The following is a 14,656-nucleotide window of genomic DNA, read 5'->3' as shown; positions in this document are numbered from 1 at the left end:
CGACGTGTTCCGCACGCCGCGCACGCGCAGTACGTCAGCGTCTTCTCCCGCCGTACTGCGCATGGGCGGCATGCGAAAGACGCGGCGCGCCGCCGACGTGAGCGCGGGCCAGAGATGACGTCGGCGGAGCAAAGGTCTTTGAATCACGCCCCTCTGGGCGTGATTACAGCGCCCAGGACCGTGACTAGTACAGCCCACCTTGACTAGTTCAGCCCACCTTGACTACTTGGGGCTGATTAGCATACGGCGCGGGACATCACAAAAGTAAGATTACGGGCTAACAAAAGAGGGGGCGGAGGGGACAGGGGGATGTTTGGGAAGCGTGCTGGCTGATGTACCAGCACGCTTCCTTATCAATGGGGGCAATTTCGGCGTGATTGGTTCCCTTTAAGGAAGAAAAAAAAAAAAAAAAAAAAAGGTCCAGTCCAGGCAATATCAAAGTGGTATTAGTCCCTGTAAGGGAGAGAGATCCAGGCAGTATCAGAATGATATTAGTCCCTGTGTGGAAGCGAGATCCAGGCAATATCAGAATGATGTTAGTTATTATAATGAGATGACACCCTGGCAATATTAGAATGGAGTTAGGTAATAATGTTAGTCACCCTATTCCAGGATAGCCCTCTCAAATCATCATAACGGCAGACGCTGATCTTAGTGTCCAGTTGGAATCACACGGGTAAGCAATAAGATAATGTCACACGGATTAATAATACCATTGCCAACCGAACAGTCACCTTAAGGGCAATTCACTGAGACACAATACAACAGCGATAAGCTCCAAATAAAGTGAGCTCTGCGCAATGGTGCACTGGCTACAGTCACAAACAGAAAAAGTGTTACCCTCCTTCTAGCGGGGATCTGGCGGGAGATTCCGGAGACCTGGCAGCACTGTCACCACTGCCCACAGCGGCCAACAAAGGAAATTGTTGGGAAGAAGGCCAGTCCCTGCCCGACACAGCTCACACCAATGCCAGGCAGAGTACTCCAGCCCTCCTCCTGAATGCTGACTTCCCAGGGGTAGGCAAGCCCAGAGTGATTCACCCCGAGCTACCCGCCTCCTCTCAGCTCCTTCTTCCGGGCTGCAGACCTGTGCACCACGGCTCCCGATCCCTCTGCGCAGTGATCCTCCTCCTCGCACTTCGCCCTGTAGCAAACACTCTTTCCCAGAGCCGGTCAGCCTCAGAGACCTGAAGACACGTGGGACGCCAAGTTCCTCTCCTTTCTAGCAGAGATCCCTCAGGGCAACCACGCCAGCGCACGTCCAACCGACCAGGCAGGATTCTAGGTCATCTGCTGAACACGCTCATAGCCCACAACGATCATGTCCTGGCTTCACACATGGGTCCCGCGACAAAACGCCAAGGTCCAGGAGCAGAAGCGGACTTCAGCCCCGCCTCATGCTCCTCCTCCTGGATTTCTCCTTTAATGATGGAGTAAGGGATTAGTCTCCCAATTGCATCTATTCTCCTATCAAATAAATAAATAAATCCACAGGGGATGTGATATAATGCAAGTTTGTAATTTACAAATATTATATTTTTTTAGTTCTCATGCTTTATGACATGCTATACTTACTTGTATCCAGGTCCAGTCTCCTGAAGCTTTTCGGTATATATACTGTGTATGGACAGACAGTTCTCAGTCAGTCAGCAGCTTAAAGGCAGGGGGTGCAGCATTTCAGGAGAACAACAGCGATCTGTTCAGCATTTCTGTCACTAGTTTATGCTGTCCTCATTTAAAGGAGAAGTCCGGCCAAAATTATTTTTTTATATGTTATTACTTATGAAAAGTTATACAATTTTCTAATGTACATTAATTATGGGAAACGCTCATATACTGCTATTTCCCTTAATTTAGTGTATCAGGAAGTGTTAGAATTCTCTCAGAACCAGTGACGTCACAACGAAAGGTGTAATTTCGATGGAGTGTCCAGCAGGTGGCACTCTTTATATAGAAGTCAATGAGTACCATTGACTTCTATATATAGTGCGCCCCTGCTGGACACTCCATAGGAATTACAGTGTATGTAATGTAATGTTATGCACTGTACTTTTGGGGACTTCATGAATACATTTATAGAATACTTTGGGGAGCAAGGACACAGTATCCCATAAATGTATTCAATGAAAAGATTTGCAGGGCACCGAGCAGGGAGGGAGAGGAGTGCCATCTACCTCCCCCCTCCCTGCTCTGTGCTGGGCACATATACAAAGTACTACTCCCCCATTATCTGCAGATAATGTGGGAGTAGTACCTGTGCTATGCCTATCACTGCCGCTCACACAGGGGCTGCCTCTGACTGCCGCTCACTCCCACCCGCCCGCGCCGTTACTCACTATCCGGCCGGCCGCGCCGCTCCTCACTATCCCTGACTCCCGTCTGCACGTCCCGTTCCTCACCGCTACTCACACTATCTGGCCGACGCTCTCTGCTCATGCATGCCAGCTGCGTCAGCCCGCCCTCACCCCGGCTGGGAGCACGGCACTTCCTGGTGTCCCCGGCCGGGGTGGGGGCGGGCTGACGCGGCCGGCATGCATGAGCAGAGAGCGGCGGCCAGATAGTCTGAGGAGCGGTGAGGAACGGGGCGTGTGGGCGGGAGTCAGGGATAGTGAGGAGCGGCGCGGCCGGCCGGATAGTGTGTAGCGGCGCGGGCGGGTGGGAGTGAGCGGCCGGCTGGATAGTGAGTAGCGGCGCGGGCGGGTGGGAGTCAGAGGCAGCCCCTGTGTGAGCGGCGGCGGTGATAGGGATAGCACAGGTACTACTTCCCCATTATCTGCAGATAATGGGGAAATAGTACTTTGTATATGTGCCCAGCATCGAGCAGGGAGGGGGGAGGTAGATGGCACTCCTCTCCCTCCCTGCTCGGTGCCCTGCAAATCTATTCATTGAATACATTTATGGGATACTTTGGGGAGCAAGGACACTTGCTCCCCAAAGTATTCTAGAAATGTGTTCATGAAGTCCCCAAAAGTACAGTGCATAACATTACATTACATACACTGTAATTCCTATGGAGTGCCCAGCAGGGGCGCACTATATATAGAAGTCAATGGTACTCATTGACTTCTATATAAAGAGCGCCACCTGCTGGACACTCCATAGGAATTACACCTTTCGTCGTGACGTCACTGGTTCTGAGAGAATTCTAACACTTCCTGATACACTAAATTAAGGAAAATAGCAGTATATGAGCAATTCCTTATAATTAATGTACATTAGAAAATTGTATAACTTTTCATAAGTAATAACATATAAAAAAATTATTTTGGCCGGACTTCTCCTTTAAGGCAGCATACCCATAGTGCCAGATTCCCTTTAAGAGTCTTCTTTAGAGACCAGTATAATATCTGGGATGAGATCATCTGTTACTGCAAAGATTTACAATATGTTTTTTTTTTTCACTAGAAGTTGGCATCTTTCTTTTTGAATTTAGTAAATGAATATGGTTGGTTTAGCATTAGCTTCTTGATCTAGATATTTGCAATAGTCATTGAGCTACCAATATAAATTCACTGGAGTCTAAACTTTTTTCTTTTTGTTGTGCCTGTGCTTTTTCCTTTGATTCTTCTTAAAGAGAGATTGCAAGTTTGTCTACCCTGCAGCTTTCCTAAGATGTAATAAATACCTTATGTGAGGCGACTTTGGTTTAAAGGAGAACTTCAGAGAAAAATAAATGTTTTAAAATGAAGTGGTGTTAGAAAGTTATATGGATTTTGAAATTACTTATAATATAAAAATAAAAACTCAAGTACTTATCAGCTGCTGTATGTCCTGCAGGAAGTGGTGTCTGACACAGCGCTCTCTGCTGCCACCTCTGTCCATGACAAGAACTTCTATGGGGATTGGCTACTGTTCTGGACTAACTGATTGGTTGGGTGCTCACACAGTGCAGTTTCTAGATCATTTTGGAAACAGGGTGAATCTAGATAAAAGAAGCAGTGTGTGTATTATGGCATACAGCAGTGTTGCACCCCTATGAGATAATGTTCAACCGAATACAAAATCATCATACAGGGACTCACAGGTGCTGTTTTCTTTAATCTGTGGCACCCTTTTCCTTTTCCTCTCCAACCGGACCACCATGATGATTTCTTGCAGCTACAATTCGTCTCCTCAGAACCTGCCAGACAGACATCTCAGGCTCCGCACTTATCCAGCAACTTCCTTCCCTTTTCCCTCCTATAGGCTCCGAAACTATAGTAATTCTGCTGCTTGGTGCAGTAAAGTCTGCAAGGTGTGACCTCCATTACACTGACATACAGGATACTGGGAGAGCTGGATGACCTCCATCACACTGACATACAGGATGCTGGGAGAGCTGTGTGACCTCCATTACACTGACATACAGGATACTGGGAGAGCTGGATGACCTCCATCACACTGACATACAGGATGCTGGGAGAGCTGGATGACCTCCATCACACTGACATACAGGATGCTGGGAGAGCTGTGTGACCTCCATCACACTGACATACAGGATGCTGGGAGAGCTGTGTGACCTCCATTACACTGACATACAGGATGCTGGGAAAGCTGGGTGACCAGCCCCTGTAATCCCCCCTCTGCTGTCCCCATTGTAATAATCCCCCCTCTGCTGTCCCCATTGTCATACCCCTCCCTGTGCTGCCCTTCCCCCCCAAATAGTAATAATCCCCTCTGCTCCCCCTGCATTGCCAAACACACACACACAAATAAAACAACATTATACTCACCTTATTCTGGCATAGAGGTCCCTCTCTCCTCTTCTTCTCCAGCCTGCGAGGAGCAGGCCGCTGCCGCCCCTGCACACGTCTCTCTCCAGCAAACGCAGTGAAATGACGTCATTGTGCTGCTGGAGAGAGATGTCTGCAGGTGCACAGTGTTCGGCTGGGTTGGAGCGGTCTGGGGGCGGAGCTATGGGAGGTCCGGGGCGGAGCTAAGGGCGGTCCGGAGACGGAGGTCCAGGCAGTCCGGGGGCGGAGCTACGGCCAGTTCGGAGGCGGAGGTCCACACGGTCCGGGGGCGGAGCTACGGGAGGTGACTGTTCAGAGGAGAAGGTGATGGGGCGAGCGAGCTAGCAGGCGGTCGGCCGGCCGGGGGTGCGCGCAGCTAAGTGGAGTCTGGGGGGGCCCACCAGCACCCCCTAGCTGTCGGCACCCCGTGCGGCCTCCCGGCCCGCCCGCCTCTAGAAACGGCCCTGTGCTCACAGTAGCTTGAGAACAGAGCCAGAAGCAGTTGGCTCCATACTTGGTGTAGTGGAGTTGTCATGTTACTGCAGCCTTAGCTCCTATTGAGGTGAGTAAAGTAAGTACATGACAACTACTTTTGTCTCCACTCTCTGAAACACATGATCTGCTGAGGTGCAGGGTGTTGGCGCCCAGGAGACCAACCATCAACATCCTATTGTTTTCAATGTCTGTTCCCAATAGACCTTCACAATTCCATTTTAGGACATCTTAACCAGTTTACTTATAAGTAATGATGACCGGACTTGCTGAACTGTTTTGGTTTGTCAGCGTTCTCCAAACCCAAATGCTCAGCCTTTGGATCCTGGCAGCTGGAGCAGTTGGGTGCCACCCTAGGGCTGCCAAGGAAACATGAATAGAGCCTATGGCTTATGGCTATGACCATGTTTTCCAGTACTCCAAAGACTGCATACAACTCCAGCCACCGGAAGTCAAATGCTGAGTGTTCAGGTACAGTTCAGCAAGTCTGCTCAACGCTACTTATAAGAATATCTTTGGAGCACTCTAGAAAACTGAAGTACCTAGAAGAAATCCTTGCAAACTAAAAGAGAGCATGCAAAGCCTATGCAGAGGGTACCTTTGGTTGGATCCCAAGCTGTGAGCAAAGTGCCTAAAGGGGTTATCCAACGCTACAAAAACATAGCCACTTTTCCCCCTACTGTTGTCTCCAGTTCTGGTGTGGTATGTAATTAAGCTCCATTTACTTTAAAGGAACTGAGTTTCAAAACCCCACCCAAACTGGAGACAACAGTAGGGGGAAAGTGGCAATGTTTTTGTAGCGCTGGATAACCCCTTTAAAGGGGTTATCCAGCGCTACAAAAACATGGCCACTTTCTTTCAGAGACAACACAACTCTTGTCTCCAGTTCTCCAGGTGCGGTTTGCAATTAAGCTTCATTGACTTTAATGGAACTAAGCAGCAAAACTCCTCCCAAGCTGAAGACAAGAGTGGGGCTGTCTCTGAAAGAAAGTTGCCATGTTTTTGTAGCACTAGATAACTGCTTTAACAATGCTAACTACTAGAACTGCTTGTGTCCTAACGATAATAATAATAGTAATTATAATAATCCATTCTGTTTTATAAAAGCATCCAAAGATATCATTTTTTTTATAAATCTTTATTTACATTTTTCTGTATTCCCCCCCCCCAAAAAAAGAATCATAATGAAATACAAGATTGTCATACAACAGAACCCCCCCCCCCCCCCAATAAGAAAAGGAAGAAGAAAAAAAACAAAAAAAACACAAGTACAGTATAAGGCAAGCGCCCACAACAAGTGGCAACGTGAGCTCTTTTTCTAAATTACATCATATTGTTATAAAATCCATAAACCACCTTACATAGTACCAATATCACGACATAACCTACCCGAGACTAAAGCGAGGGCCTTCTCCTCCCAAGGGCTTTATCCAAAATTAAACCATAAATTTATCCAAAGATAGCCTTACATTTCTACTAGGGGATGTTTTATTTGTCTGGTTAACCTGGTATCAACATATTGTAGGCTGGTAGCTCTGTGACACAATGAACTTGTAGGTAATCTTCAGTCTAGGCACACACTACTGTGATCAGCAGGTTCTGGAGGATATAGAGACCTGAGGACTGGAGACCACAGCATGCTCCTTTCATGGTTATTAACTTTCACAGAGTAATTACAGAAAATTTCTAAGTTGTGTGAAATCAGAGCAACAGCTTTATTTGGCTCGGTGGTCCTATTGTTTATATGCGGGCAGTCAATGGCACCATTGTTGACATATTCATTGGTGACAGAGTAGAGGTTGTAAGATGAGAAAAGCCTCACGCTCCACCGGGCACACCAGGGGGAGGAAATTAACTTGTTGCCCCAGTGAAGAAACAGTTTCAGTAAATGCTGCTCAAATCCTCTTAGAATTGGCTTTTGCCACTGTTTTCTTCGGAATAAATGGGACTGTAAAGCTGAGAATCACTTTTTACATTTGGACATGTCTTTAATTTCCTAGTTGGTGACATTTCCTGCGTGGCACTTTTTAGGGCAATGGTAAATTTCTGTCATTGTCTGTAGGTTATAGACTGTTAGGGTGCGTTTACACAGAGAGATTTATCTGACAGATCTTTGGAGTCAAAGCCAGGAACAGACTATAAACAGGGAATAGGTCATTAAGGAAAGATTAGGATCTATCCCCTTTTCAAATCCATTCCTGGCTTTGGCTTCAAATATCTGTTAGATAAATCTCTCTTTCTAAACGCACTATTACCATGTAATTGAGGAACAGCTGATTGTTTTAAAAAAAACATCCAATAAAATTTAACATAGTGAACATAGCCTTTCTGTGTTTTTAATCCACTTCTGTTTTTGGTTGAAAAATACTGAGCAAAAATACTGTGTGGGAACATAGCCTAATACTGAAGAATAACCACCAATCATCCATGTACATTGTAGGATACAGGGACATCATTGTGGTTATCCATGCAAAGAGATGCACACACACATTGTCCTCTTTTTCTTCTGCTAATATGCCGTGTGGAAGTAATGTGAATAGGATCCTATCCAACTGGGTTTCCATGTGTGATCAATTGGGCCGCTCCTCAGCCCATGCAACAGTCCAAGTAATATATAAGAACCACACCCCAAGAATGTTTTTCATTGCTTAATACTTCATTTCTTTTTCAAAAAACATATCCATGTTCACAGCTGTAGAAATTGAAAATATATCACCCAGTGGATTGCATATGTCCTAATTCAGCTCATGGCTATTCAGACGCTGGTCACGGTAGGAGTAAAGTCCATCCATGAAAGGTACGTGACATTTCAAGAGCACATGCTCCCTTTGTCAAGCCTACTGCATGTGTATCCTATCACCATTAAATACACACCAACCTCCCGTGAGATCTGTTAAAAACAATGTAGACATTAAAATCATGGAAAATTCTTAATATTCAAACGAGTATAAATATTTTCAATTTCTACAGCTGTGAACATGTATATGTTTTTTGAAAAAGGACCAATGGTACTGAGTACCGCAGTGGTTTTCACTGCCTCAATCACAGCGTAAAATCTGCTGCAAACTCGCTACGTGTGAATGTACCCAAAGGCCATATTACAGGTCCTGGCCTGTAAGGTTTAGATCGCCGATTGCTTCACAAGCCTATTATATGGCATGATAATAGTGCAGCAGGGGCTGCTTGAACATCGCTAGCAGGCGCCCCTCTCTTATTACAATGAGAGATGTGTGGACAGTAGCGGCTAAATTTTTGACAGATTGAAAGACAGTCATCAGCCAGTGAGTGAGCGATCTGCCTGATTTAGCAGATCCTTTCTCCGTGTATAGGACCTTTCCACTAGTGTTCATACATAGTTGGTCCTGTCATCAACAGCTAATAATTGCATATAGCAGCTTTTATTCACTTATTTTGCTGCCACCTACACTGCTGGGAACACTGTGTAGGTGACAAGCTCGATGTAAAGACATAAGAAGTTGACTTAGTCACTGGTAGTTTCTATTTAGAGGCAGTGGTAAATGTAAGGTAGGTGGAAACGTTTACATCTCAACTCAGTAGCCACTCATAATATTTTTCTCATAATTAATAAATGATTACTGGAATAAATTTAAGGGTACACTTTAACATTTAAAGGGGTACTCTGGCGGGAAAAAATATTTTAAATCATCTTGTGTCAGAAAGTTATATAAAAAAAAATCCTGTACTTATCAGCTGCTGTATGTGTGGTGTCTTTACACTGGATTCTGTAGAGAAAGGACGCAAGCCAGAAGAGTCCCTACAGGGGTCAAGCTGGGCCCTGGCTTATGAGGTGTGATAGTGAATATACGCACATGGGAAGCAAGAGCACTTCTAAAAGAGCAGGACAGTATCCTGAAGAGATAGCAACTAATCCGGATAGAGCAAAGTTGCTAGAAGCCTACGTACTCTAGTACTCTATCTCGCAGCACGGGTGTAATCAGGAAACCTTGGCCATTCTGCTCAACCCAGGTAACGAGGTCTGTGGCTTGTGTTACCCTCTAGGACAGGTTGCCCGACACTGGTGGGCAATAGGTGGTGCAAAGACCAAAAGAATCAAAACACAGGAACAAGTATTCTTTCTACTTTCAGGTATTTCTAGCTATTCTACTTCTCAAGTTCACTTCGCAGATCACACTACTACTTTGGGTTGGGACTCTCTCGACATCCTCCTCTCTACTTCTCTGAACTTCTTCTAGCTCTCAGCACGCAACTCAGTCAGCACGGCTGTACTCTCTTTCAAGCTCTTAGCACAGATCTGGTTACTAAAGTTCAAGGCATCTTATCAAGCCAAAAGGCTATTGTGTATCACTGTATCAAGTATTCCTGCAGTAAAGAAGAGTTTATTTATTGTAACGGGACTCTGTGATTCTTGTCCAAGCACCTACAGTTATTTCATCTTCATTGGGTCATCTCCCCTTTCTGTGGGTGGCGGTACAGATAGCCCGGGTGGGTCATGACTCCACTCAGGACCACCGTGATAATCACCCAAGAGACCCCCAAATAGCCTAGCAGGTTAGGGGACCACAAGGGAAAGGGTTTAGCCAGCCTCACTAAACTAAAAGCAGGTGTGCCATCATTCCTGTGTGCCCAGCTGGCACTGGCGTAACAAGAGTATAACACCTGGCTGAGCTATTCCCTGAACAACCACTACTGCATTGGAGTCACACTTTACCATCTGGCAACTGCCCAGCACGCCTCCCAGCGGGGCATCCCTACATATGTCCCACAGGAAGTGGTGTATTCTTTCCAGTCTGACACAGTGCTCTCTGCTGCCATTTCTGTCCATGTCAGAACTGTCCAAAGCAGACAAGGTTTTCTATGGGTATTTGCTACTGGTCTGGATAGTTTCTGCCAGGGAAAGTGGTGGCAGCAAGGAGCACTGTGTCAGACTGGAAAGAATACACTGTTTCCTGCAGGACATTTAGCAACTGATAAGTACAGGAAAACTGGAGATTTTTACAAATCTGTATAACTTTCTGACACCAGTTAAAAATATTTTTTAATGCCAGAGTACCCTTTTTAATTTTATACATATAACTGCTGGTTCCCCCAATCTGTAGGTTGACTATATGAAATATATTAGATATAAATATAGTAGATGTGCAGCAGTCTCATTTTTATTTTTTTTCTTTCAGCATAAGTCACTGGCTCAGCGAAGATGCTCAGCGCCTTCCCTTGTGTTTCCTAAGACTCTCAGCAAACCATGGTCCACAGGAAGGTACATGAGATACTGTTTGTTGTGAATTATACTTTAATGTATTATTTTACTGTTACTTTAACCCCTTCACGTCAGCCATCTGTATATATACGTTCCTATTGCACATGCCCCGTGCAGTAGGAATGTACATATACGTTCCTGACTGACAGGGGCTTTGTGATGAGAACGGGATCGCTGCAGGGACAGCGATCCCGCTGTCATCTGTGTACAGCACCGGAGATAATGAGGATCAGCTGCGATTCCGCAGCTGACCCCCATTAACCCCTTAGTGACCGCCGAAACGGCGGTCACTAATGGGCCGGTGCCGCCGCTGTATTTCATCTCCCCCCACCGTGAATCCACGGTGGGGGGAGATGAAATAAGTAAAAATCAGACCCCAGATCAGCCCCCTAGTGCCCCAGTCACTAACCCCCCCTCCCGCGGCGGCCATCGGATCCAAGATGGCCGCCGCGATCACTGTGAACAAGCTAATGTCTGTTCACAGTGATCAAAAAAGAAAAATGAATGAAAGCCCCATGCTCTCCGCCACCGGAGGTAGCGGAGAGCATGGGGCAGTCATCGGGACCCCCCCTGTGGGGTCCCGGTACAAGCGATCAGCGGTATATACTATATACCGCTGATCGCTTGTGCCATGTGCCGCCGGCACTTTTTATCCCCTGTCACCATGAATAATTGGTGACAGGGGATAAAAAGTGATGTCCCCCCCACCCCCCAAGTCGCCCCCCACCCCCCCTGTCACCCCCCGTCCCCCAGTCACCCCCCCCCCCCCCCCCTTCCCCATATACTCACCTGCTCCTGGAGCTCCTTCCTCTTCCGTGTCCTGGCTGGTTATGAAGTGCGCATGCGCTCCACAACCAGCCAAGCTCTGAAAATTTAAAGTGACAGAGACCAATTTGGTCTCTGTCACTGAACTATGATTACTGTGATAGAAAATATCACAGTAATCATAGTAATACAGTGAACATGAATGTATAAAGTACAAAAAGTGACAAACATACAAAAAAATAAAACACACACTTTTTATTATAGTAATAATTGCAGTTTACTCCCAAATTACCCCTAACCCCCCAGATTACCCGTAACCACCGCAGGTTGCCCGTAACCACCGCACGTTGCCCATAACCACCCCAGGTTGTCCGTAATCACGTCAGATTGCACGTAACCCCCCAGATTACCCGTAACCACCGCACGTTGCCCGTAACCACCGCACGTTGCCCATAACCACCGCACGTTGCCCGTAACCACCGCACGTTGCCCGTAACCACCGCACGTTGCCCGTAACCACCGCACGTTGCCCGTAACCACCGCACGTTGCCAGTAACCACCGCACGTTGCCAGTGACCCCCTCCAGATTGTCCGTAATCACCCCAGATTGCCTGTAACCACCCCAAATTAGCTATAAGCACTTCACTCTATCCGTAACAATTCTAGATTGTCTGTAACCCCCCCAGGTTGCCCGTAACCACCCCAGGTTGCCCGTAATCATGGCAGATTACATGTAACCCCCCAGATTGCACGCAACCACCGCAGGTTGCCTCTGACCACCGCACCTTGCCTCTGACCACCGCACCTTGCCTCTGACCACCGCACGTCGCCTCTGACCACCGCACGTCGCCTCTGACCACCGCACGTCGCCTCTGACCACCGCACGTCGCCTTTGACCACCGCATGACCACCGCACGTCGCCTATGACCACCGCACGTCGCCTATGACCACCGCACGTCGCCTATGACCACTGCACCTTGCATCTGACCACCGCACCTTGCCACTGAACACTGCACCTTGCCTCTAACCACCCCAAATTGCCAGTGACCCCCTCTAGATTGCCCGTAACCACGCCAGATTACAGGTACCCACCTCTGATTACCTATTAGCACTTCAGTTTATCCGTAACCACAGCAGGTTGCCTGTAACCACCCCAGATTGTCCGTAACCACCCCAGATTGTCCGTAACCACCCCACGTTGCCTGTAACCACATCAGGTTGCCTGTAACCACCCTAGATTGTCTGTAACCACAGCAGGTTGCCCGTAACCACCCCAGGTTGCCCGTAACCACCCCAGATTGTCCGTAACCACCCCAGATTGTCCGCAACCACCCCAGATTGTCCGCAACCACCCCAGATTGTCCGTAACCACCCCAGATTGTCCGCAACCACCCCAGATTGTCCGCAACCACCCCATATTGTCCGTAACCACAGCAGGTTGCCTGTAACCATACCAGATTGTCTGTAACCACAGCAGGTTGTCCGTATTCACCCCACGTTGCCCGTAACCACCCCAGGTTGCCTCTAACCACCCCAGGTTGCCTCTAACCACACCAGGTTGCCTGTAACCACCCCAGGTTGTCGTAACCACAGCAGGTTGCCTGTGAAAACCCCATGTTGACCGTATCCACCCCAGATTATCCGTAACCACCCCAGATTACCCGTAACCACCTCAGACTGCCCGTAACCACCCCAGATTACCCGTAACCACCCCAGACTGCCCATAACCACCCCAGACTGCCCGTAACCACCTCAGACTGCCCGTAACCACCTCTAGATTACCCGTAACCACCCCAGACTGTCCGTAACCACCCCACATTACCTGTAATCTAATTTTTTTTATTGTATTTTAGTAACTGCGCTATTCTAATAACTGTTACTAGCTGCGGTTTTGCTCCAGCAAATTGGCGCTCCTTCCCTTCTGAGCCCTGCTGTGTGCCCATACAGTGGTTTATGCCCACATATGGGGTACCGTTGTACTCAGGAAAACCTGCGTTACAGATTTTGGGGTACATTTTTTCTCCTGTTCCTTGTGAAATTTAGAAATTTCAAACTAAACCAACATATTTTTGGAAAAATTCAAGTTTTTCATTTTTACTGTCTAATTTTGAATACTTTCCTCTAATACCTGTGGGGTCAAAATGCTCACCACACACCAAGATGAATTCTTTGAGGGGTGCACTTTCCAAAATGGGGTGACTTATTGGGAGATTTTACTCCGCTGGCACTACAGGGGCACTGCAAACCCACCTGGCGCTCAGAAACTTCTTCAGCAAAATCTGCATTGAAAAAGCTAATTGGCGCTCCTTCCCTTCTGAGCCCTGATGTGTGCCCATACAGTGGTTTATACCGACATATGAGGTACCTTTTTACTCAGGAGAACCTGCGTTACAAATTTTGGGGTACTTTTTTTCTTTTTCCTCGTGAAATTGAAAAATTTCAAACTAAACGAACATATTATTGGAAAAAATTTGAGTTTTTCATTTTTACTGTCTAATTTTGAATACTTTCCTCTAACACCTGTGGGGTCAAATTGCTCATCCTACCCGAAGATGAATTCTTTGAGGGGTGTACTTTCCAAAATGGGGTGACTTATGGTTTTTTTTCTCTCTGCTGACACTACAGGGGCTCTGCAAATGCAATGGAAAAGCTAATTGGCGCTCCTTCCCTTCTGAGCCCCGCTGTGTGCCCATGCAGTGGTTTACGCCCACATATGGGGTACCGTAGTACTCAAGAGAACCCGTGTTACAAATTTTGGGGTGCTTTTTCTCTCATGTTCCTTTTGAAAATGAGAAACTTTAATCTAAATGTATATATTATTGGAAAATTTTTATTTTTCATTTTTTTACGGCCTAATGGTGAATACTTTCCTCCAGCCCCTGTAGGGTTAAAATGCTCATTATACCCCTAGATTAATTCTTTAAGGTGTCTAGTTTCCAAAATGGGGTCACTTATGGGGGTTTCCAGTATACAAATCTCCTAAATCAACTTAAAATAAGAACTGGTCCCTAAAAAAATCAGTTTTGGAAACTTTCACGAAAATGTGGTAATTTGCTGATAAATTTCTAAGCCCCGTAACACCCTAAAAAAGTAAAATATGTTTATGAAATGAAGCCAGAATAAAGAGGACATATTGGTAATGTGACTTAGTAACTAATTTATGTAATACAACCTTCTTTTTTTAGAAGCAAAGAATTTCAAAGTTCATAAAATGCTAATTTTTTAAATTTTTCATGATATTTTGATGTTTTTCACAAAAAACACACAAAGTAGTGACCAAATTTTGCCACTAATATAAAGTGCCATATGTGACGAAAAAACAATCTCAGAATCGCTAGCATACGTTAAAGCATCACTGAGCTATAAGCGCATAAAGTGAGATAGGTCAGATTTTGAAAAATGAGCCTGGTCTTTTAGGTGCAAATAGGCTTGGTCTTGAAGGGGTTAATGT

General features: G+C 46.4%; 1 protein-coding gene across 1 annotated transcript in view; it reads left to right on the top strand.

Moving 5' to 3' along the window:
• TAGAP (T cell activation RhoGTPase activating protein) overlaps positions 1-14,656 on the top strand; it is a 72,288-nt gene that overhangs the window by 20,203 nt on the left and 37,429 nt on the right. The window contains exon 2 of the mRNA XM_069973761.1: positions 10,358-10,440. The gene's annotated coding sequence lies outside the window, so the exon portion shown is untranslated. The remainder of the gene's footprint in view (positions 1-10,357; positions 10,441-14,656) is intronic.

This window comes from Dendropsophus ebraccatus, chromosome 6 (genome assembly GCF_027789765.1).
Source record: "Dendropsophus ebraccatus isolate aDenEbr1 chromosome 6, aDenEbr1.pat, whole genome shotgun sequence".
Classification (NCBI taxonomy): domain Eukaryota; kingdom Metazoa; phylum Chordata; class Amphibia; order Anura; family Hylidae; genus Dendropsophus; species Dendropsophus ebraccatus.
The sequence above is the reverse complement of the archived record's forward strand: the minus strand, read 5'-3'. Positions and strand labels throughout refer to the sequence as shown.